Source organism: Sciurus carolinensis, chromosome 2 (genome assembly GCF_902686445.1).
Source record: "Sciurus carolinensis chromosome 2, mSciCar1.2, whole genome shotgun sequence".
NCBI lineage: Eukaryota > Metazoa > Chordata > Mammalia > Rodentia > Sciuridae > Sciurus > Sciurus carolinensis.
In genome coordinates, this window is record NC_062214.1 from 97,744,051 (window position 1) to 97,771,223 (window position 27,173).

The window sequence follows — 27,173 nt, forward strand, 5'->3', positions numbered from 1 at the left end:
AAGGCTAATAAAAATGAAAATATAACACTTCAAAACTTAGCTAAAGCTGTACTTAGAAGGAAATTTGTATCTATAAGCCCCCATATTAAAAAAGAAAAATCTCAAATTGATAGCCTAAACTTCTTCCTTAATTAACTAGAAAAATAAGAGTAAAGTAAATTCAAAGGAAACAGAAAGAAGAAAATAATAAAGACTAAATTGAAAATAAAGCAGAAAATAGAAAAAAAAATCAGCAAAACTAGAAAATGGTTACATCAACAAAATTGACAAACCTTTAGCTACAAAATTGACAAAACAGAAAGAAGACTTAAATTGTTAACATTTGGAATGGGGGGTATCTACCTATCTTACAGAAATTGAAAGGACTATAAGGGAATGAATAATTGTTGGCTAATAAATTCAGTGGCCTAGATAAAATGGACATATTCCTAAAAAGACAAACTACCAAAATTGACTTAAGAAAAGTCCATTTAAATAGAAATTTTGAATAAATTCATAATAAATCAGGATATTGCATGAACAACAATAATAATGGTCATGATGATGATGATGATGATGATTTTTTTTTATTGTAAACAAATGGGATACATGTTGTTTCTCTGTTTGTACATGGCGTAAAGGCATACCATTTGTGTAATCATAAATTTACATAGGGTAATGTTGTTTGATTCATTCTGCCATTTTTTTCCCTTCTCCCCCACCCCTCCCACCCCTCCCCTCCTTCTATACAGTCCTTCCTTCCTCCATTCCTGCCCCCCTCCCTAAACCCAACTCCAACCCCAACACTAACCCCTCCCACCCCCCATTATGTGTCATCATCCACTTATTACCGATATCATTCTTCCTTTGGTTTTTTGAGATTGGCTTATCTCACTTAGCATGATATTCTCCAACTACATCCATTTGCCTGCAAATGCCATAATTTTATCATTCTTTATGGCTGAGTAATATTCCATTGTATATATATACCACATTTTCTTTATCCATTCATCAATTGAAGGACATCTAGGTTGGTTCCACAATCTGGCTATTGTGAACTGAGCAGCTATGAACATTGATGTGGCTGTATCTCTGTAATATGCTGATTTTAAGTCCTTTGGGTATAGGCCAAGGAGTGGGATAGCTGGGTCAAATGGTGGGTCCATTCCAAGTTTTCTAAGGAATCTCCACACTGCTTTCCAGAGTGGCTGCACTAATTTGCAACCCCACCAGCAAGGTATGAGTGTACCTTTCTCCCCACATCCTCGCCAACACCTGTTGTTGCTTGTATTCTTGATAATCGCCATTCTAATTGGGGTGAGATGGAATCTTAGGGTGGTTTTGATTTGCATTTCTCTTATTACTAGAGATGTTGAACATTTTTCCATATGTTTGTTGATTGCTTGTAGATCTTCTTCTGTGAAGTGTCTATTCATTTCCTTAGCCCATTTGTCGATTGGATTATTTGCATTCTTGGTGTAGAGTTTTTTGAGTTCTTTATAGATTCTGGAGATTAGTGCTCTATCTGAAGTATGATTGGCAAAGATTTTCTCCCACTCTGTAGGCTCTCTCTTCGCATTGCTGATAGTTTCCTTTGCTGAGAGAAAACTTTTTAGTTTGAATCTATCCCAGTTATTAATTCTTGCTTTTATTTCTTGTGCTAGGGGAATCCTGTTGAGGAAGTCTGGTCCTATTCCGACATGTTGAAGCTCTGGACCTACTTTTTCTTCTATAAGATGCAAGGTCTCTGGTCTGATTCCGAGATCCTTAATCCATTTTGAGTTTAGTTTCGTGCATGGTGAGAGATATGGGTTTAGTTTCATTCTGTTGCATATGGATTTCCAATTCTCCCAGCACCATTTGTTGAAGAGGTTATCTTTTCTCCATTACATATTTTTGACCCCTTTGTCTAGTATGAGAAAATTGTATTTATTTGGGTTTGTGTCCGTGTCTTCTATTCTGTACCATTGATCCACCTTTCTATTTTGGTACCAATACCATGCCGATTTTGTTACTATTGCTTTGTAGTAGAGTTGAAGATCTGGTATTGCGATACCCCCTGCTTCACTCTTTCTGCCAAGGAATCAATCTCACAAAAGAGGTGAAAGACCTCTACAATGAGAACTGCAGAACACTAAAGAAAGAAATTAAAGAAAACCTTAGAAGATGGAAAGATCTCCCATGTTCTTGGATAGGAAGAATTAATATTGTCAAAATGGCCATACTACCAAAAGTGCTATACAGATTCAATGCAATTCCAGTTAAAATCCCAATGATGTACCTTACAGAAATAGAACAAGCAATCATGAAATTCATCTGGAAGAATAAGAAACCCAGAATTGCTAAAGCAATCCTTGGCAGAAAGATGATGATTATTAAAACTTATCACATACAAAAAGAAACCCAGGCCAATTTGCTTCACCTGTAAATTCTACTCAACTTTTAAAGAATAATTAACACCTATCCTTCTTGAGCTTTTCTATAAAAATAGAAGAGGAAGGAACAATTTCCACATCATTCTATAAGGCCAGTATCAACCTCATATCAAAACCAGGCACTGATATCACAGGAAAAAAGAATGGTAGACCAAAGTTTTTTATGATTATGGATCTAAAAACTCTCAACAAAATACCAGCAAAACCAAATTCAGCACCATATTAAAAGGATTATTTGTAGTGACCAAGTGGAATCTATCCTAGAATTGCAAAGATTAATATCTGAAAATCAATTAAGTTAAAATCATTAAAATACAAGATGAAATCATATAATCATCTCAATAGATACAGGGAAAAAACTGACAAATTCCAACAGTGTTTCTTAATGCAAACACTATAACCAGCAAATGAGGAATAGAAGGAAATTTCTTTAACCTAATAAAGACCATCAAGAATGACTCACAGTTAATATAATACTTAATGGTGAAATCTAAATATTGTTGAGATGGAAATACTTCCCAAATTCTAAGGTTGACTATAACTACCATCAAAATCCCAGCTAGCTTTTTTAGAGAAATTTATATTTATCCTAAAATTCATATGGAGACATGAGGAATTTCAAGTAGCCAAAACAATCTTGGAAAAGAACAAAGTTGAAAGACTCAGAGGATCCAAGATGGCGGACTAGAGGGAGATGTGTTCCTTGTCACTCCGTAACTCGGGTTTCAAGCAGAAGATATCTGTTTCTTGGTAAGGCAGTTTTTGCTGCTTATGGATCCCCTGCTGTTTACCACATTTGTCTACTGTGATCACCTGCAGTCTGCCAGCATATTGACTACTTTTTGAGTGCAGATTGCCACTGTCAGGCACCTATCATCTACCATTTGCCTGCCTCTTGCCTGTCCATTGCCTGCCTTTCACCTACCTATCACCCATTGCCCGAGGTTCACCTCCTGATAGGCAGTCAGCAGTCAGCAAACTGACCAGAGACCACCAGTGGAGCGCCAGCTGCCTGCTGTTACCTGGAAGGTCACTGCTACAGTATCTGCAGGTTTGATTACACGTGCCTGCCGCCATATTGAGACAACAGCTAGGCCCCGTAGGACCCCTGGCCGACTGACTGAACCCTGTCTCCAGGACCCCTTAGCCTGACTGATCACTCCCTGCCTCTAGGACCCTCACATCGACAGACTGCTCCCCGCCACCAGGACCCCCAGACCAACTAGGTTGCACCCTACCTCCAGGATCCCACAATCAGACCAACCACACCCCACCTCCAGGACCCTGCCCAACCAACCACATACCACCTCCAACATCTCCAGCACATCCAGCCAATCACGCCCACACCCCAAGCTTCAGCTCCCCATTTGCCAACACATTTGGAAGCCAGAGTGGCCATCTTGGATAATCCTGGAAGCAGTAGCTCCCATCTTTAGGTGGGGCAAAACTCATCCTGAGATGCCTGCTGGAGACTTGAAGCTCATTCTCAGGTACCTCTCATACATCACGCTACTGAAGACTGGGAGGTTTGAATACTATAGGACTGTTATAGTGTAGATTTTCTTTTTTCTCCTTATTGAAATTTTTTTTTCTTTTTTATTTATTTGGTTTTTTTAAAATTTATTTTATTGTAAACAAATGGGATACATCTTGTTTCTGTTTGTACATGGAGTAACAGCATACCATTTGTGTAATCATACATTTACATAGGGTAATGATGTTTGAATCATTCTGTTATTTTTCCTTTCCCCCCACCCCTCCCACTCCTCTTTTCCCACTATACAGTCACTCCTTCCTCCATTCTTGCACCCCTCCCACCCCCCATTATGTGTCATCATCTGCTTATCAGTGAGATCATTCGTCCCTTGGATTTTTGAGATTGGCTTATCTCACTTAACATGATGTTCTCCAATTTCATCCATTTGCCTGCAAATGCCATAATTTTATTATTCTTTATAGCTGAGTAATATTCCATTGTATATATATACTACAGTTTCTTTAACTATTCATCAATTGAAGGACATCTAGGTTGGTTCTTTACTTCTCTCACTCTTTTCCTTTTGTTTACCTGTTCCCTCGAGTCTCTTTCTCCTTTTTTGCATGCTAACAAGCAACTTCTTTTGATTACACTCTCACTCTTTCTATTATCTAGAACTTCTATATATTCTTTTCTTATCCCAATAACAGTTACATCCTACACCCCTCCGCATCCTCTTTAGATCTCCATCAGAAACTGCAGACCTTATTACAGATCTATTTGTTATACTGAAGATAATAATTGAACTCATTCTGTTTATTATGACAATATTGTTAATGTCCTCATAGGGGTTATTTTGTTTAGGGTTGCATATTGTCCAAACTGGGCACCACTAACATTGATTTCCCCCCTAAAGAAAAGGATTTGGAAACCTATAGGGTCACTATAAGACTATAGGGGGAAAATGCAATACCCCAGATCTGCACTGCTAGAAAGGAAGATACATGAACAACATGAAAAATCAAGGGACAAAAATGATCCAAACAAATCTAGATTCTATATTAATAGAATCCAGTGACAGTATGGTAGAAGGAATGCCAGAAAAGGACTTCAGATTATACATGATTAAGATGATTTGTGAAGCAAAGGATGAGATAAGAGAGCAAATGCAGGCAATGAATGATCATACCAATAAGCAGTTGAAAAAGCAACTGCAGGAAGCAAAGATCATTTCAAGGGAGATAGAGATTCTCAAAAAAACAAAAACAAAAACAAACAAACAAAAAAACAAAAAAAAAAGGAAATCCTTGAAATGAACCAAATAAAAAACTCAATGGAAAGTATCACCAACAGACTAGACCACTGGGAAGACAGAACCTCAGACAATGAATAAAAATATTTATTAAAAATAATAATAAAATATTTAGTCTTGAAAATAAAGTTGACCAAACTGAGAAGATGGTAAGAAATCATAAACAGAATCTCCAAGAACTATGGGACATCATGAAAAGACCAAATTTAAGAAGTATTGGGATTGAGGAAGGCACAGAGATACAAACCAAAGGAATGAACAACCTATTCAACGAAATAATATCAGAAAATTTCCCAAGCCTGAAGGATGAAATGGAAAATCAAATACAAGAGGCTTATAGAACACCAAAGGCACAAAATCACAACAGATCCACACCAAGCACATTATAATGAAAATGCCTAACATACAAAATAAAGATAGAATATTGAAGACTGGGAGAGAAAAGCATCAGATTACATATGGGGGAAACCAATACAGATATCAGCAGATTTCTGAGCCCAGACCCTAAAAGCTAGAAGGGTCTGGAACAACATGAAAGAACATGGTTGCCAACCAAGAATCCTATACCCAGCAAAACTAACCTTCAGATTTGAAGATGAAATAAAATCATTCCATGATAAACAAAAGTTAAAAGAATTTACAAATAGAAAGCCTGCACTACAGAATATTCTCAACAAAATATTCCATGAGGAGGAAATGAAAAACAACAATGTAGGTCAGCAAAGGGAAGAACTACCTTAGAGAAAAACCACTCAAAGGAGAAACCAAGCCAATTTAAAAACCAAAAATAAGCCAAATGACTGGGAATACAAATCATATCTCAATAATAACCCTGAACGTTAATGGCCTAAACTCATCAATCAAAAGACATAGACTGGCAGAATGGATTAAAAAGAAAGACCCAACAATATGGTGCCTTCAACAGACTCAAAGAAAAAGACATCCACAGACTAAAGGTGAGAGAATGGGAAAAAACCTACCACACACATGGACTCAGTAAAAAAGTGGGGGTTTTCATCCTTATTTCAGATAAAGTGGACTTCGAGTCAAAGTTAGAAGGGATAAAGAAGGACATTTCATACTGCTTAAGGGAACTATAAATCAGGATGACATAACGATCATAAATATTTAAGCCTGAAACAATGGTGCATCCATGTACATCAAACAAATCCTTCTCAATTCTAGGAATCAAATACACTACAACACAATAATTCTGGGTGACTTTAACACATTGATTTTACCACTGGATAGGTCTTCCAAACAAAACCTAAAAAAAGAAACCACAGAACTCAATAACACAATCAATAACCTAGACTTAACAGACATCTATAGAATATTCCATCCATCAATGAGCAAATTCACTTTCTTCTCAGCAGCACATGGAACCTTCTCAAAAATAGAACATATGTTATACCACGAAGCAGCCCTTAGGAAATGAAAAAAAATAGAGATACTGCCTTGTGTTCTATCAGATCATAATGGACTGAGAGTAGAAATCAATGACAAAATAGAAAAGAGAAATTACTCCAACACCTGGAGACTAAATAATGTGCTATTGAATGAAACATGGATAACAGAAAACATCAGGGAGGGGATAAAAAAATTCTTAGAGGTCAATGAGAATGACGATACAACATATCAAAATCTCTGGAACACTATGAAAGCAGTACTAAGAGGAAAATTCATTGCATGGAGCACATTCAAGAAAAGAATAAGAAGTCAACAAGTAAATGACCTAACATTACAGCTCAAAGCCCTAGAAAAAGAACAGAATAACAGCAAAAGTAGTAGAAGACAGGAAATAATTAAAATCAGAGCTGATATCAATGACATTGAAATGAAACAATTCAAAAAATTGACAAAACAAAAAGTTGATTCTTTGAGAAAGTAAACAAAATAGACAAACCTTTAGCCACACTAAGAGAAGGAAAGAGAAAATTCAAATTACTAGAATTCGTGATGAAAACAGAAATATCACAACAGACACCACTGAAATATATAACATAATGAGAAGCTACTTTGAAAATCTATATTCCAACAAAATAGAAAATACCAAAGACATCGACAAATTTCTAGAGACATGTGCTCCTCCCAAACTGAACCAGGAGGACATACACAATTTAAACAGATCAATATCAAGGAATGAAATAGAAGAAGCCATCAAAAACCTACCATCCAAGAAAAGTCCAGGATCAGATGGATTTCTCAGCCGAGTTCTACAAGACATTCAAAGAAGAACTCATTCCAATACTTCTCAAAGTATTACAGGAAATAGAAAAGGAAGGAACCCTACCAAACTCATTCTATGAAGCTAATATCACCCTCATGCCAAAACCAGGAAAAGACACATCAAGGAAAGAAAATTTTAGACCAATATCCTTGATGAATATAGATGCAAAGATCCTTAACAAAATATGGGCAAATAGTATCCAAAAACATATTAAGAAAATTGTGCACCACAATTAAGTGTGGTTCATCCCAGGAATGCAAGGTTGGTTCAACATTCATAATCAATAAACATAATCCATCATGTCAATAGACTTAAGGATAAGAATCATATGGTTATTTCAATTGATGCAGGAAAAAGCATTCAAAAAAATACAACACCTCTTCATGCTCAAAACACTAGAAAAATAGGGATAGTAGGAACATACCTGAACATTGTAAAGGCTATTTATGCTAAGCCCACTGCCAACATCATTCTTAATGGAGAAAAACTGAAAGTATTCCTTTTAAAAATGGGTACAAGACAGGGATGCCCTCTTTCACCCCTTCTATTCGACGTTGTACTTACTAGCCAGAGCAATTAGAGAGACTAAAGAATTTAAAGGGATATGAATAGGAAAAGAGGAACTTAAGCTTTCACCATTTGATGATGACATGATTCTCTATTTAGAGGATCCAAAAAACTCCTCCAGAAAACTTCTAGACCTCATCAATGAAATCAACAAAATAGCAGGCTATAAAATCAATGTGCATAAATCTAAAGTATTTTTATATATAAGCAATGAAATAGCTGAAAGGGAAATGAGGAAAACAACTCCATTCTCAATAGCCTCAAAAAAAAAAAATAAATAAATAAAATACTTGGGAATCAATCTAACCAAAGAGATAAAAGATCTCTGCAGTGAAAACTACAAAACATTGAAGAAAGAAATTGAGGAAGACCTTAGAAGATGGAAAGATCTCCCATGTTCTTGGATAGGCAGAATTAATATTATCAAAATGACCATACTTCCAAAGGCTCTATACAGATTTAACACAATTCCAATGAAAAATCCCTATGACATTTCTTATAGAAACAGAAAAAGCAATCATGAAATTCATCTGGAAGAACAAAAGACCCAGAATAGCCAAAACAATCCTGGGCAGGAAGAGTGATGCGGGAGGTATCACTGTACCAGATCTTAAACTCTTCTATAGGGCAATAGTAACAAAAACAGCATGGTACTGAAACCAAAATAGACGGGTAGATCAATGGTACAGGATAGAAGACATGGAGACATACCCACATAAGTACACTAACCTAATACTAGACAAGGGTGCCAAAAACTTACAATGGAGAAAAGATAGCCTCTTCAACAAATGTTGTTGGCAAAATTGGAAATCCATATGCAGTAAAATGAAATTAAACCCCTATCTCTCACTCTGCACAAAACTCAACTCAAAATGGACAAGGATCTAGGAATTAGACCTGAGACCCTTCACCAAATAGAAGAAAAAGTAGGCCCAAATCTCCATCATGTTGGCTTAGGACCAGACTTCCTTAATAAGACCCCCATAGTGCAAGAAATAAAAGCAAGAACCAATAAATGATATAGATTCAAACTAAAAATTCTTTTCTCGGCACAGGGAACAAACAATAATGTGAAAAGAGAGCCTACAAAGTGGGAGAAAATCTTTTCCACATACACTTCAGACAGAGCACTCATCTCCAAAGTTTATAAAGAACTTAAAAAATTTTACACCCAAAATACAAAGAACCCAGTCAATAAATGGGCTAAGGAAATGGGCAGACACTTCACAGAAGAAGGTGTACAGGTGATCAAAAAATACATGAAAAAGTGCTTATCATTCCCAGTAATTAGAGAAATGCAAATCAAAACCACCCTGAAAGGCTGGGGAGTTAGCTCAGTTGGTAGAGTGCTTGCCTTGCAAGCACAAGGCCCTGGGTTCAATCCCCAGCACTGCAAAAAAAAACAAAAACAAAAACAAAAACAAAAAACACCCTAAGATTTCATCTAACTCCAATTAGAATGGCTATTACCAAGAACACAAGCAATAATAAGTGTTGGTGTGGATGTGGGGAAAAAGGCACATTTATACATTGCTGGTGGAGTTGCAAATCAGTACAGCCATTCTGGAAAGCAGTAAGGAGATTCCACAGAAAGCTTGGAGTGTATCCACCATTTGACCCAGTTATCTCACTCCTCGGTTTATACCCAAAGGACTTAAAATCAGCATACTACAGTGATGCAACCACATCAATGTTCATAGCAGCTCAATTCACAATAGCTAGATTGTGGAACCAACCTAAATGCCCTTCAATTGACGAATGGATAAAGAAATTGTGGTGTATATATACACAATGGAATATTACTTGGCCATAAAGAAGAGTAAAATTATGGCATTTGCTGGTAAATGGATGAAGTTGGAAAATATGCTAAGTGAAATAGGCCAAGACCAAAACAACCAAAGGTCGAATGTTTTCTCTGATAAGTGCATGACAATATATAAGAATGGGGGGTGGCAGGGGGAAGAGAAGAATGAAAGAACTTTGGATGGTATAGAGGAAAAAAGAGGTGGGGGGGTGGGAATGGAAAAGCAGTAGAATGAAACAGACAGTATTACCCTATATATATGTATGACTACACGAATGGTGTGAATATATATTGTGTACAATCATAGAAATGAAAAATTGTACCCCATTTGTGTACAATGAATCAAAATGTGTCTGTAAAAATGAAAAATAATTTTAAAAAAGACTCACTTTACCTAACTTTAAATCTTATCACAAAGTCACAGTAATCAAGACAGTGTGGTACTTGCATAAGTATAAATATCAATGGTATAGAATTGAGAGTACAGAAAAAAAATCCTTCTGTTTATCGTCAATTGACTTTTCAAAGGAATACAATATATTCAATGGAAAGGGATAACCATTTCAATAAATGGAACCACTTGATGTCCATATAAAATTGTACCTCTTTCTTATATAATATTGAAAAAATGAATTCAAATGTATCATATACCCAAATGTAAAAGCTAAGAAGAAAACAACTAGGAAAAAAAAATGGAAAAAAATCTTCATGATCTTGATTAGGAAATGATTTCTTAAGTAGGATCCCAAAAGCTCTAGCAACAACAACAAAAATGAATAAAATGATCATCATCAAAATTAAAAGCTTTTGTACTTTGAAGGACACCCTCAAGAGAGTAAAATGACAACTCAAAATTTAGGAGAATTATTAGGAAACTATTTTTCTGACAGAGGTCTAATATATAAAGAACACTTACAATTTGACAATGAAAAGACAACCTAATTAAAGAACTGGTAAAGGATTTAAACAGATATTTCTCCAAAAAAATTTTTAAAAATCAATAAGCACATGAAAAGATGTTCAACATCATTAATCATCAGCAAATGCAAATCAAAAGCACACTGAGATGCAATTTCACACCCACTAGAATAACTACAATAAAAATATGGACAGTAACATGTATTGGCAAAGATAGAAATTAGAACACTCACATACTGCTAATAAAATATAAAATGATGCAGCCACTTTGGAAAACATTTTGGCAGTTTCTCAAAAGTTAATCACATAATTACCATATGACTCAAGATTTTCAATCCTAGATAAACACAGAAAAAAAAAAAAGAACTAAAAAACAGAAAAGTTATGTTCATGGGAAAACTTGTACATAAATATTCATAGTAATGTGATTCATAATAGCTAAAATGTAGTAACAACCTATTGCCCATTAACTGGTAAGTGATTAAGCAAAATGTTATATATTTATTCAACAGAGTATTACCAGACTGAAAAAAAAAATACTGATACACCCTAAAACATGGATAAATATTGGAACTATTACACTAAGTTAAAGATTCCAGACACATAAAGCTGTTTATGAAATGTCTAGAATAGGCAAATCCATAGAGACAGAAAGTAGATTAATTGTTTCCAGGGATTTAGAGGGAGGAGAGAATGGGAAGTACATGGCAATAAGTATGAGGTTCCTTTTTAGGGTGATTAAAATATTGTAAAATCAGGGGTTGTTTCAAAATGGCAGAATAGAGAAGGTTGCTTTCCTGGCTGTTTCATGGCATGAAGCCAAGAAAGCAGATAAACAACTTCTCAGCAAGGTGGGTAAACAAAAAACAAGGGGGATTTTACTGGAATTTAATACTAGACACTCAAAGCAGAACAGGGACTCAGGAGATTAGATATAATAAAATAAGGAAGAAATCTCCAGCACCACAGCTACTGCCGTGACCAGAGACATCACCCACAGCAGTCCCTGCATGAGCAAAGTGGAAGGATAAGGGAATTAAAGGAACCAGCATTTTTAGGAGGACTGAGGCATGTTTAGATATGGAGAGTTTAGAGATCAAAGACACTGCACAACTAAAGGCACTGCACAGTATCCCTGTATGGGAAAGAAAGCACATCTTTCCTGGTGATGTGCAGAGGACAGAGGAAGGAACGATTTTGTAGCCTTGGTGTGGGGGCCCAACAGTTGAGGGAACTGATTCCTGGCAAAACTGGGTCTGGCCCAAAATACAGGCCTGGTAAACCCACACTGCATGACATAGAGTTTGCCTCAGTGAGCAGGAGAAAATAAAATGTGGTGAGTGGTGTACACACGGAACAACTTGCTGTGGAAAACCACTCAGCTCTTCCCTTCCCACTCCAATCTGGCAGCTTGCAGGACTGGTGGGGAGAGATGTGCCTGGCCAGGAATTCTAAAGGGCAGGGGCAGGAGAGATTAAGTTTAGAGTCTGACCCTGAGACCAGGAAACACACAGTCTGCAGGTGACCTAGTGGACTAAGAATTGGCTCCTCCAGTATACAAGTAGAACCCAGGGGAGATACTTGGGGTGCAGTCTCCCAGCTTGGACCAGCAATTGCTGGGCCCTTGAGATGCACTGATTTTAAATCTCCAGACCAATTGTCATTCAGTGAAAAGCCTGGAACCCATCTAAGCCTAAACTCCACCTTCAGGAATTCCACCTATGGGATTAACTCTCTCACTTTAACAATCCCACCCCACCCTGAGGGTGGAACAAGCTTCATACTGCAAATGACCCAACCTGACACTACTGAGAAGGGAAGCTGAGAATCTTTGAACTCCAATAGAAACAGTTCTTTAGCTTTTCATTGACGTCTTTGTTTTTCCTTTTTTCTTTTCTTTGTTTAATTATAACTTTAATAATTCATGGACATTTATACATATTCATTTTTCTATCATTTCTAGCATTTCTGAAATGAGTTATTTTTCATGGATCAGTTTTTTGAGGACTTGGATATTTCTTTATATTTCAGTTTTGATTTGTATTCTTTTATGTTTTATTTTTTATTTTTAACATTTTTACTTTACATATATTTTTTCTCACTTATATGTTTCCTTTGATTCTCTTTCTTTTCTTCTGCTAACAATTAATCTCTATTGTTCTCTCTTTCACGCTACCTTTAATTTTTTTACTTGTATTTTCTCTCCTCCTCCCTCATAATCTTCACATCCTATCATTTCTGTTCTCTCCCTGTCCACCATTCAAAATTGTAAACTAACTGTCTTTATTGTAGGCAATAACTGATCATTATCATTTCTGTTTATTGTGACAACAGGGTAGACATCATAACAGGACATATTTAGCTTACTGTTGCATATTATTTTCACCAGTTTTTATTATTAGTCTCCCCCTAAATGGTGAGGTACTGGAAACCTTTGGAACACTAAAAGTCCACAGGGTAGAAACTCTACTGCCTCCGATCCATACTGTTAGATGGGTAGACGAACAAACAACATAAAAAAGTAAGGAAAAAAATCACCACGAACAAACCAAGATACTTCAATAAGAAAATCCATTGACATCCCAGTGGAAGGACTGTCAGAAAAGAGTTTAGAATGTACATAGTTAAACTAATCTGTGAGGTAAGACAATGTAAGGAGTGACAACAGAGAGAAAATACAGGAAGTCAAAGATTACTTCAATAAAGAGATACAATTCTAGGAAGAAAGTTCATTGTGTTGAACTCATTCATTAAAAGGATAGAAATTCACCAAATAAATAACTTAACATTACATCTCAAAGCCCTAGAAAAAGAACAAATCAATACCAAAAGCAGTTGAAGACAATAGGCAATAACTGAAATCAGAGACAAAATCAATGAATCAAAGCAAAAATAATTCAAAAATCTTTTAATTTTATCTTTCAATTCTTGTAAAAGACCGTGTTCAGGAGTGTCCAATTTCTACATATTTACAGATTTTTTAACTTCCCTTCCACTTTTGATTTCTAATTTAATCTATGATGTTTATATAATAATTTTAAGATTTTTCATGAACATTAACCTTTGTTTCATTTCCTACAAAATGGTCTATCCTATATAATATTCCACTTGCAATTCATATCGTTGAGTATATAAGTCTAATTGGTTTAAAAAAGTTTTCAAAGTTTTCTATTTTGAGATCACCATTTTTTATGATTTTATTTTTCTTACAGTAAGTGGTTATTGGTGTCTCAGTATAAAACTGTTATTTTCTATTTCTTTATTCAATTTTCTCCATCTTATTTTTTTATATTTTAGAAGTCTAATGTGAGTTGCAAGTGTATCTACTCTTGTTGCAGTATCTAAGGAAAGACCCCTTTTATCTTTATGTAATATTCTACTTTTCCTCTTTTTGAAATTTATTTTTAGATCATATAACTTTTTGTTTTAAAATGTTTTGCATACCATAATTTTCCACTCCAGCTTTCTTTTGCTGACTTTTTAATGTAACATTCTTTTTTTTGTGTGTGTGTGTTTTCCTTCTTTCATTAATTTTTTTTTATTGAAAACAAATGGGATACGTGTTGTTTCTCTATTTGTACATGGATAATGTAACATTCTTATATCCTTTTGCTTTCAGTCTACTTATGTCCTTCAATTTAGAGTAGCCTGTAGATTACATACAGTTGTATTTTTTTAGATTTAATTTCTCAAGCTTTTCGTTTTGATTGCTGTTATTAATAATGCATTTATAATCAAATAAATATCTGAAAGTGAAAAAAGAAAATGTTCTAAAATTAGATAATTAAAATAATTAAATTAGATAATTAAAATATATAAAGCACACAGAATTGTACACATTAAAAAGGTAAATTTTGTGGTATGTGATTTATTTTTCAATAAAACATTTATTTTAAAAATATCTGGCATACAGTAGACATTTACTAAATGTTGGTTACTTTTATTTCCATCGATCTTAATTCGGATCACAGAACAGGCATCAACCACATGGTGCTGGTTCTGCAGGATTGCAGGATGCTGGAGTTAGGGGGTCATGGAGGCTTCCATCAAAATTTCAAAGGAAAGTCTGGGAAGTCAGGCAAAGTGTAGCAGGGTTGGAGCCCCTGTGGATAGTCCCTAAGAGGGTAAGGCATAGAGATGTGAGAAGGAAGTCAAAGCTGCAGCACAGACCCTGAGATTAAGAGATGCCAGTAATGTGGAACATCTGCCAGGGAAAGCTTCAGGAATTAGGTAGAAACCAAGAAAGAGAGGCCATGAGGACTGCAACCAGCAAAGCCATAGGGGTAGAGCTGCTCAAGCCCTTTGGAGAGAACATCATGATGCCATGTGACCCAGATGGTAGACCTGGAGTTATAGGACTTGTTTGCCCAACTGGGTTTCTGTCTTGCTTTGGTACCATTCCTTCTTTTTATGCCCCTATTTCTCTCTTGTGCAGTGGAAAAATTTGCTCTGTCACTATATATTGATTTTGATTTTGATGGGGGCTCATGCTGAGAGTTTACCTTGAGTCTCAGGGGAGACTTTGGACTTGGACTTTTGGGTAAAGAAGGAACTGTTAAGACTATAGGGACTCTTGAAAATGGACTGAATATATATTGCATTGTGAGATGAACATGGGCTTTTAGGGGTCAGGGGAGTAATATTATGGTTTAAGTATGAGGTGCCCCCAAAACCTCATGTGTAAAACAATGCAAGAAAGTCTAGTGGTGAAAAAATTGGGTTATGAGAGCTTTGACCTAACTGACATATTAATCCACTGATATGTATTACCTGGGCAATAACCATAGGCAGGTGGAGACTGACTGGAAATGAGGATCACTGGGGGCAAGCCTTTGGGGTTTATATTTTGTCCCTGGTGAGCAGAGCTCTCTTTGCTTCCTATTGCCACATTCTGAACTGCTTTCTTCTGCCATGCTCTTCTGTCATGATATTCTGCCCAGACTGAACCTCTGAAATGCTGAGCCCCCAAAAAACTTTCCTTCCTTTAAAAAAATACTACATGGAGATTTCACCTCACACCAGTCAGAATGGCAATCATCAAGAAAACAAATAAGTGCTGGAGAAGATGTGGGAGAAAAGGAATCCTTTTACACTGTTGGTGGGATTGCAAATTAGTACAACCATTATGAAAATTAGTATAGAGTTTACTCAAAATAATAGAAATGGAACCACCATATGACCCAGTTATACCACCCCTTGGTATTTATCCTGAAGAACTGAAGTCAGCATACTATAGTGATATATGCATGCCCATGTTCATATCAGCATAATAGACAACAGCCAAATTATGGAACCAGCTTAGGTGTTTGTCAGTATAAATAAAATGTGTTATATATACCCAATGCAATTTTATTCAACTATAAAGAAGAATTAGGCCATTTTTAGGAAAATTGATGAGGTTTAAGCAAAATAAGCCAATTTCAGAAAGTCAAGAAATGTGTTTTCTCTCATATGTGGAAGGTGGAGGGGGGAAAAAGTGGAGTTTCATTAAAATAGGAGACCAATAGAACAGAGAAAGGGGGAACAGGGCTGGGGAGAAGGGTAAGGAAGTGGGAAGCACTGGGAAATGAAATTGACCAAATTATATTTTTATATTGTATGCATATACAAATGTGTAACAGTGAATTCCTCTATTTCCTCTATTACATATAATTATAATGCACTAATTAAAAAAAAAGAAAAAGAGTGACTTTTTTTCCTTTAAAGAGAGATATTTGAAGAAGAAGTGTGGAGGGCTGAAGTCATGTGATCCTGCTGAGAGATTATTTTCTTCATTAATAACAAGAAACTTTTGTTGACAGAAGTAGGTCTAAACACAAAAACAGGGTGGCACAGTCATTAGAGTAATTTTGTTGCCATATCAAAATTTTTTTGTAAAGGAGAGGCAATAAAATTAAATAAATTACAATAGCTATAATTGTTTCATATAGAGCATATAATTGACATGGCATAAGCCATTTGGTGGGGCATTAAAATAGCTGAAATGATCATATTACTATATTCTTGCTATTTAGACCATCCAGACATATCCTGAGATATGCATGCCTTCAGTATTAATACCTTCATTCATTAAAAAGGGGAACTTATTATGGGCAAAGTGTTTTCCTAGAGCCTGTGATATATATAAAGAATTGTGGCACAGTAATTGGTCTCAAGGAATCTAGTTGGAAAAGGTAAACAAAGCATTACTGACTGCTGTCTTTCAATCTATAAATTTTATTAAAAATTAAACTTGATGGGTAGAGTGTTTAGTGGCTACAATTAGGAGAAAATTTTGCTGTTACTGTCAAACCCTATATATTTTCAATTTCAAGGTGTCTATTTTTAAGTTTGCTATTTTGGATAATAGAAGAAAGATGTACATGGTTAAGAAAAATTCAAATGATGCAAAAGAGCATTCATTTTAAAATATATTTGCATTTCTTACAGAAAGAGATTCTCCTACAGAAGAGATGCCCTAATTTTTAAAGACACTAGTTTTACTTCATTAACTTATTATTTCATTTTCTTCTTCATTTTACCTGGGTCCCCAAACAATATACAGAATTTGGTGGGTAATCCAGCATAATGAAGCCAGCATTTTTGGCCTATTTTGATTCCCTATTCTTTTTTACAGTATTTCTACAATATTTTCTTTAAATGTTATTGATATGTTATCATTTTTGTTTCCTACTCTTCTCCTTCTTTTTCTTCTGCTTCTCTTCCACATTCATTTTAAATACATAACCCAAGAGGGATCTAAAATTCCATATTTTAATAGCATCTAATCAGCTACTAGATTTCTCTCAGACCCATGGCTTAATATCTGTGTTCAATATACTAATCTACCAAAGAGAAATGGAGCTCACCCTAACCTGCTTCTTTCAACGAGGGAGAGCCACTTAAAAAAAAATCCTGACAAGATCTTTATAATATAGCTTCATTATTTTGACATGAATTCCCTAGACATCGGCCTTATTCATATTCAAATTAAAGGGCAAAATTACCCCAAAGACAAATATAAATTACTTTTGAATTACTCAATCTCTGCTTCTCCCAATGCAGACAATTGCCTTGACATATTTTACACAGTGAAAAGGGATACAAATTTTGGCTAGCAATTAACTTTTTATTATAACTTTGAGATACTGTAGCCCAAAGAGATAGAACACAGACTTATTAATAATTCTTTTTTAGTGTTAAATTTAAAATAACCTTAAAATTGGGTCATAATGAGTGATTCTTTAAAAATCCCCAGCTAATTTTAATGCCCTAGCTTAAATAATGCTGAAATACAATGGCTTCATCTTGAAAATTTGACAACCAAATTGATATTAATTAAAGCAACTTGAGCAATTTTCCTAGGGCTCTAAAACAAAATGGAATTTGAAACTCAGTAACAAATTAGAATGACTATCACAAAATTAGATAATTAGAAGATTTTAAAAGAAGCACACATGCAACAGGGTAGGTAGTTCTACGAGGGATTATATGGAATGTAATATATGTGAACTTTTAAAAATAGATAATATCTGGGTGCACTGATTCTTGTAGGAGCTTGGAAACCTGAATCCAGAGTAGAACAGGAGGAGAAATCAATCCAATTATAAGATTGTATTAGAGGGTGGCAAAATAGTGTTCGAATGATGAATTCACCAGCAATTCAGAGTAGCTCAGAAACTTGGCATCCCACTGTGCAGGGGATGCAGACACTAAAAGATATGAAGTCAGGAGAACAGCAGTTTGGAATTTCAGGGGCAGAATCCTAATGAAGGCTTGGATGGAGGGAGCATAGGACTCAGTACCTGAGGAGCAGGCTGTTAGCATCCCATTTATATGGCTTCAGTTCAGTGCTCCATTCTAACAGGAACTTGAATTCTGAACAGTTAACTGAAGCAGAAATTCAGTCAAATGGTCTAGGATAACAGAGGGATGAGCAGAAGGCTGGGGCCTTCAGACACATGATAAGCCAGGGTTGAACACAGGCACACAAAACCCAGGATTAAAGCACTTAAATTAATCCCACACTCCAATGACTTTGTTTCGAATCTAATACACTATTGCTTGGTTGAGGTACAGTGATGAAAGCAACAGTTGCAAGATGGTTAGGAACATAGGGAGGCTAAGTGTCAGGTTGAGGGCCCTGGTGCCTTTTAAATGAGCAGAACTTAAGAAGTCAGGAAATAAAAAGCAGCTCACTCCTTGAGAAATTGTTCATGATCTAGAAAAGATGGAGCATATCGAATGGGATGCTATTTGGATACCACCTTAGCTGGCTTATCAGGTTGGAATCCCAGAGTGATGCCTCCTTAAAGATACGTGACAAGTTCATTTTCTTAAAACCAGAATATTATGAAAACTATTAGAGATAGCTACATTTACTAAGTATCTCTGTTGGACCAAAACACTTAAAATTTCAGTATTATCTATAATATTATCAACAGCTTTTTTAGATAGTAATGTTTATTGCTATTTTATAGCTAAGGAAACTAAAAGAGGTTCAGTAACTTGTCCTCACTCAGTTAATAAGGTACAGAACAGTGTCTGGCTCCCAATAATGTACTCGTTTTGGTAAAACAGCTGAGAAGAAATAGAAACAGTTAGTTAATAGTTAATTACTATTAAAGAAGATAAACAGTTTATTATCAATTAATCAAAAAATATATTTACATATACAGTTATATGTAAACTTATTTTAATAAATGTTTATGTGGCAAATGAAAATAAGATGTATGCTTTACTACTCTGATGTGTTAATGCTAACTCGTCCTTTCTCATTTGGTATTAGGGAAATCTTTAAATGATATTTATCCTTATCTATCTCTGCCGTGGCTTCTTAGTCTTTGCCTTTTTTCTCCCTGAGTTGGAGGATATGTTACCCCAGTTCCTAAGCTGCTTCTTAGTGAAGTAGAACTTGTTTTAAATCTGCTGGTATTCAAATTCCAATTTACAATTCCTTTGAGAGTCTGGGTCACACCCAAATATTGCCATGGTGTTCCCTCCCAGCTGCCCTCAAGAACCTAGCATTAACTGACACCTGATGGCAGGAAATGCTATAAAATAATAATATTAGGATAATAAAAACCTAGTTGAAAATTACCAGACTTCTTAAGATAGTGAAGTTGCTATGGATGCTATGCTACTTCTATTAACAAAAAATTTTCATTGTAAATGAATATTTTAATATTAGAAACTCCATTGCCAGAAATAAAATAGTATAGGAGATGAAAATATGTACATGAAGTGAAGAAGGCTGGAACACCAATTTATCTCTTATTTCCAAATAAAATAATACCAGATATGCTAATAAATAAAAATATACATTAGGCATCTAAATGAAGAAAGGTCAAAGTTTGGGGGACAGTCCCTGATTCAGGATAAAAAAGAAAGGAAAAGAAGCAGGGTCAGTTACAGTCTGAATGAGCAAGAAGAGCAGATTCCAGGTCTTAAAAAAATGCTGATGAAAACATCTTTTCATCAGTCTATCCCCTCAGCTCCTGTTCCTCCCAATTCCATTCATATGTACTGTGGCAGCCTGCTCTGGCATGGTCCTTAATTCAGAAACCAGTGAGGGGTGATGGGCAATTGAGAAGAGACGAACACACACATATATAGAGAGAAAGCTGGGACCAGGTGGGACACCATCCTCTGATGGAGGAACAGTGACCCAGAGTTAACTCAGCATGTTTATTGTATAGGTTTTATCATCAAAAGTTTATTTGTGGGAAAGTTTCTGAAAGAAAGCACACAATCTGAAGGATGCGGCACTAATGAGGCATTAGGGTTATCTTGTTATGCTCAGAATTCTCTATCCCTGGGAGCTGGTGCCTGAGCTCACGGTCCAGACTGATATAGCTCCATGCCCTTGCACAGAGCCACCTCAGGCTGGCATCACCATAGCAAATGGGCAATCTTGACCTGTACCTTTGCACAGGATGTTCCCAGCACAAATGCAGTCATGAGGCAGTCAGAGATCATGATCCAAGACACCGCTCTTCACAATGCACTAGTAAGCTGTACTCTACTATTTAGCTGGTCCTAGTAATGCCTCCGTGGGTAGAGATGACACCCACACCAGGAGTGAGAGGTTAGCCAACTGTACAATTAGAATGAACAGCATCCACAGGACTACCTTCACTTATGACACCAACTGCAAACTTAGGGGTTCCCAAAGTCACCCTCAAGTTTCCTGATTCACTAGCCTACGTGATACACAGAATCCACTAGAAGTTGCTGCCCATGGTTATAGATTATGATGGGGAATAAAACTGGCCAAGGTGAAAGGCATATAGAACCAAGTCCAGGAGGGATCCAAATATGGAGTTTCTGTTCATCTTCCCTCCAAGGAGACATGGACAATGCTGACTCCTTCCAGCCATGGTGTGTGACATGTAAGGTTAGCCAGGGAAACTCCCACAAATGGCATCCAAAGACTTTACTGGGGCTCAATCACAAATGCCTATATGACCAGCTTTCTGTCTCAAGACCCTTGTGGAGGTGGGGCTGATGCCTTTAGTCTATAGGCTCTTCTGGAAGCAATACTGATATCACATGGTCCAAAGACCCATCCTAAATCATAGTTTTAGACCACTGGGTGGACATTCCAAACCCTGTAGAGGTGATCCTCTGATAGTTGAAGGTACAGACTAGACCTCTCTTTGGGAAAGGTTTATTCTTCGTCACACACCAGGTCAGTCAGAAATCTTCCCCCAGAATTTTCTTTCTATAGTTGAAGAAGAAGGCATTGTATTAGTTAGGATCCCTAGAAGTAGAGTTTGAGACAGGATTCTTTTGCATATTGGCATATTCTCAGGAAAAAAATCATCAGGAAGTGAGGGAGGCAGGATAGCAGGGGGAAGAGACTGAGCAAAGAAATGGTTCCAAAAGACTGACACCCAGTCACAGACTGATCCACAGAAAACTCTTCAGAATGACTGCACCTCAGAATTGACCCACTATGAGGCAAGGGGCTTTGAATCCACATATCAGTCAGTCATTAGCAGTGGGCCCCCACTGGGTGTAAGTTAGGGATTGAGTGCCATGGTAGATTTCTTCCCAGACATTTCTGGGTGAGGCAGCTCCTAGTTTCCCAACACAATCCAGAGTTAAATGCTGGCATAAGTCAGTATCAGTCACCCTGGAAGCAGCTCAGAGGAATAAGGGCATCTCCCTCTTCTACCATTCATTCAAGCATTTCCATGATCTAGGTTTGTCTAATAGAATAGCTCAGACCTTCATTTCCAAGAGTCTGCAGTCCTTTCTAGGTTGTGGTTGCTATATACTGTTTAAACCAGGCATAGGAATATTAAGAGATTCTCCAGTGGGTCACCTGAATACCAACCCCATTTCTTCCTGCCTAAGTCCTGCCTCTTTATGATGATCTAGGTCAATAATCCTTACCATATGGCCATTAGTTTATTATTCTCCTTGCTTTCCAGCTGCTCTGAGAGACAAGGAACCCAAAGTGATCAGGAAGCACCTATAACTAAGTTTAGAAGAAAACTATTGTTTCCTCTGGAAATACAGACCTCTCAACCCATAAACCCTAAAACTATAAAGACAGGAGGACAAATTCTTCCAGTGAACCCATGTTGTATTCTAACTATGGGGGACAACTACTATATAATAATCATGACTTTAAGATATAAACAGCATTCTGAACAACAGTTCCTCTTTCTCACATGGGAGTCATATCCAAAATAGCATCTCAGTAAAGAATTCTAAATTTATGTTAATCATTGAGGTCCATTAAAACCATTTCCTTATTTATCAGAGATTTTAATACTCTTCTTATTTCAGTTGGTTCTGCCTTTGAATGGAAGAAAAACAGGAGTTATGAAGTCCTGTCTTTTACTTCAGAGTTGAAAGGATAATTTATACTACCTTCAGGAGACCACCCAATTACTCAGTGGCAAGTGGATTAAATGAGACAACTTCTACCTTCTTTTCACTTACTGTATTTGCTTATATTTTTAATTAGCAAGCAAAAATTACATATATTTATGTTGTACAACATTACACACACACACACACACACACACACAGTTTAACCTTCCTAAAACAGGTAAAGTGTGTTTTTTTTTTTTCAATTCCTTTAATACAATACTCTAAATAGTTTAAAAGAAACTAGGAGAAAGGACATTTGTTTTATCTAGCACTTCTTATCCATTGGAACTCCAACCTTTTTGGTGATAGTCTTAAAGATTCATTTCACATTCTACTGTTTGCCTTTTAGAGACGCACCACTCCCTTTTCTTTTTTAGGTCAATTTAAGGCCTAAGCTCTTGCAAAGCTCTCTATGTAATGTATTTTGTTTATTTAGACCTCTCTTTCTCAACAATATCATTAATGATTACATAGTAATTTCAAATTTTTAAGAATCTCATGTATTTTGAACCATATTCCTTTATAGAAAACATGGCCCTCATCATTTACTTCATTTCTCTGTGTTGAAACTAAAGTAAATTCCTACTTCGATCATTACCATTTATGGTTCCAAAGCCTAAAGGATTGGAAAGCACACAATCTCTCTCTTCGAACTTCCAAGCTCAAATGATCTCTCAGGCCTCTGTTAAGTTTAAGTCTGACTTAGTACTCATTGCATTTCCCACTGCTGTATTACCTGGCTTGTCAGGGAGATTTCTTTTCCTCAGGGTTGGCATGGATTTCAGAAATCATTTTTTCTTTGGATTCCACAAAAAGGTCAAAAGTCAGTTTATTTTAACCACTATCATGAATTTGATGGGGTGGTCTTCTTTATCCTCTTCACATAAAATCATTCCAAACTCCCAGAAATCTTATCCTTTTTACATTAAATAATCTTTTCTTAAGAATAGGTTTTTTTGTTCTAGAAGTTTTGCAACATTCTCTTATCAAATGCTTTAAATTTCCAATAATATTGAGCAGTTCAGAGGCAAGACAAACTGGGAAGAAACTGACTTTCATTGAGTAATAAAATCATGGATAGGAAACAGTTTGAGAAAATGGGAAGAACTGGAAAAGCTCAAGATGTGTTTAGAGGACAATGAGTCAACTAGTTTTTCTGGAGGGTTTGGAGAATGAGATGTAAAAGTTAAGTCAGAAATGAAAATGTAGAGGATTTACAGGTGAGACTAAGAATTAGGATATTATTCTGGAGTTAAGGGAAGACCCACGCAGTGTTTAGGAAGTGAATCAATATAATCTTTATTTTAAGGTATGAGATGGCAGTAAGCAGAACAATTAAAAGAACTAGTGGCAAATCAAAACCACCCTAAGATTCCATCTCACCCCAATTAGAATGGCAATTATCAAGAATACAAGCAACAACAGGTGTTGGCGAGGATGTGGGGAGAAAGGTACACTCTTACATTGCTGGTGGGGCTGCAAATTAGTGCAGCCACTCTGGAAAGCAGTGTGGAGATTCCTTAGAAAACTTGGAATGGAAACACCATTTGACCCAGCTATCCCACTCCTTGGCCTATACCCAAAGGACTTAAAATCAGCATATTACAGAGATACAGCCACATCAATGTTCATAGCTGCTCAGTTCACAATAGCCAGATTGTGGAACCAACCTAGATGTCCTTCAATTGATGAATGGATAAAGAAATGTGGTATATATATACAATGGAATATTACTCAGCCATAAAGAACGATAAAATTATGGCATTTGCAGGCAAATGGATGAAACTGGAGAATATCATGCTAAGTGAGATAAGCCAATCTCAAAAAACCAAAGGAAGAATGATATCGCTAATAAGTGGATGATGACACATAATGGGGGGTGGGAAGGGTTAGTGTTGGGGTTGGAGTTGGGTTTAGGGAGGGGGGCAGGAATGGAGGAAGGAAGGACTGTATAGATGGAGGGGAAGGGTGGGAGGGGAGGGGGGGAAGGGAAAAAATGGCAGAATGAATCAAACAACATTACCCTATGTAAATTTATGATTACACAAATGGTATGCCTTTACGCCATGTACAGACAGAGAAACAACATGTATCCCATTTGTTTACAATAAAAAAAAATAAAAATAAAATAAAAAAAAAGAACTAGTGGCAATGAAGAAATTTCAAAGCTATTTAAGCATGAGATAATAGGGTTTTACACAAAATGTAACAAAAATGGAAATAATGGATAAATAAGAAACCCCATTCCGAACCACCGGGACTATGTGGCAGTTCTTCAAATAGTTAAACATAGAATAAGCATACAACTCAGTGTTCCACTTCTAGGTATACACCCCAAAGCACTGAAAACAGATGTTCAAACAAAAATTTGAACACATGTGTTCATGGCAGCACTATTTAAAATAGGAAAAAAGATGGAAACAACCCAAATATCCATCAGTTGATAAATGGAGAAATAAAATTTGGCATATCTATACAATAGAATATTACTCAGCCATAAAAAGTAAGGGAGTATCAGTATATATGCTATTAATATGGTTGAACCCTAAAGGCATTAGGCTAAGTGAAATAATCCAGATACAAAAGGAAAAATATTGTATTATTTCATTCATTTGAAATAAATCCAAAATAAACAAATTCATAGAGACAAAAAGCAAAATAGTGATTGCCATAGAATAGGGAAAGGAGATGATGGAAAGAGACTGCTTAATAGGCATGGCATTTCTTTTGATGGTGATAAAAAAATTGTGGAACAAGATAGTAGTAATGATTGCAAGCCATTGTGAATGTACTTAATGCTACTGAATTGAATACTTTAAAATGGTAAATTTTATGTTGTGTGAATGCTTTGGTCTAAGTGTTTGTGTCCTCCCAAAATTCATAGTTTGAAACCTAATCTCCCTGTGGTGGCATTAAAGGGGTAGAGGCTTTAGAATGTGATTAAGTCAAAAGGGCTCTGCTGTCATTAATGGGATCAGTGTACCTAACTAAAGGTAACTATCTGAGGGAGTTTATTCACCCCTTCTGCCACATAAGGACACATAGAAACACCTTCTATAAAACGGAGCGTTCACCAGACACTGAATCTGCTAGTACCTTTTTTTTTTTAATTTGTTGATGGACCTTTATTCTTTTATTAATTTGTTTATATGCAGGGCTGAGAATCAAACCCAGTGCCTAACACATGTGAGGCAAGCACTAAAGCACTCTACCACTGAGCAACAACCCCAGTCCCTCTGCTAGTACCTTGATCTTAGACTTTACAGCCCCTAGAACTGTAAGTAGTACCATTAAGGTTTAGATATTAGGTGTTCCCAAAAACTCTTGCATGAGACAATGCAAGAAAATTTAGAGGTGAAATGATTGGGTTATGAGAGTCTTAACTTAATCAGTGCATTAATCCCTATTAATCCCTGAAGGGGATAACCAGATGGTAACTACAGGCAGGGAGGGTGTGGCTGGAGGAGGTGGGTCATTGGGGGCATGCCTCTGGGATTTTTATTTTGTCCTTGTTCTGTGGAGCTTTCTCAGTTTTTCCTCATTCCAGTCCTGAACTTCTGTCATGATGTTCTGTCTCACCTGGGACCCAGAGTAACCGAGTCAGCTATCTACGGACTGACACCTCTGAAACCATGAGTCCTGAAATAACCTTTTTCTCCTCTAATTGTTCTTGTCAGGTCTTTTGATCACAGCAGTGAAAAAGCTGACTAAAACAAGTACGTTTCTATTATTTACAAGTTACCCAATCTAAGGTATTTGTTATAGCAACCTGAATGGATTTACCATTAAACAAAACAAAGGGTTAATTACTAACTGATTGGAGATGTTAAGAAAAAGCCAAGACATTATTATTCAAAATATGGTTAATCAAGATACTAATGGCATTAGTTGTGCAAGTCTATTCACTTACAGAAGAATGAAATTAGACTCTTACCTCACACAACATTATGGTTTTTGACATGGAATGTCTCTCCAAAATCTCATGTGTTGAAAACATGGTACCCAATGCAGCAAAGTTCAGAGGTGGAACTTTTTAGGCAATGATAGGAGTTCTGACCAATTCAGTGAATTAATTCATTGATAGCTGGGAGATGAACTACTGGGAGATGGTCTCTCTCTCTCCCTCATTCCCTCCCTCCCTCCCTCACCTGCCATGAGCTAGAGACTTTCCTCCACCACACCTTTCCTCCGTGATGTTTCTGCCTTGGAGCTAGCCAGCCATGGACTCAGACCTCTGAAACTGTGATCCAAAATAAACTTCTCCTCCTCTACACTGTTTTCATTGGTATTTTGGTCACAGTGACACAAAGTTTACTAACACACAGAATGTATAAAAACTAACTCAAAATGAATTAAAGGTTTAAATTTCAGACCTAAAATTATAAAACTATTAGAAAAAAAAAAAACATAGAAGAAAAGCTACATGACATTGATCTGGGGGAAAAATTTATATGACACCAAAAGTACAGGAAACAAAAAGAAAGATAGACAAATGGGATTAGATCAAACTAAAAAGCTTCTGTTTGTGTTAAGCAAAATAATTCAGACTCAGAAAGTCAAGGGTAATGTTTTCTCTCATATGGGGA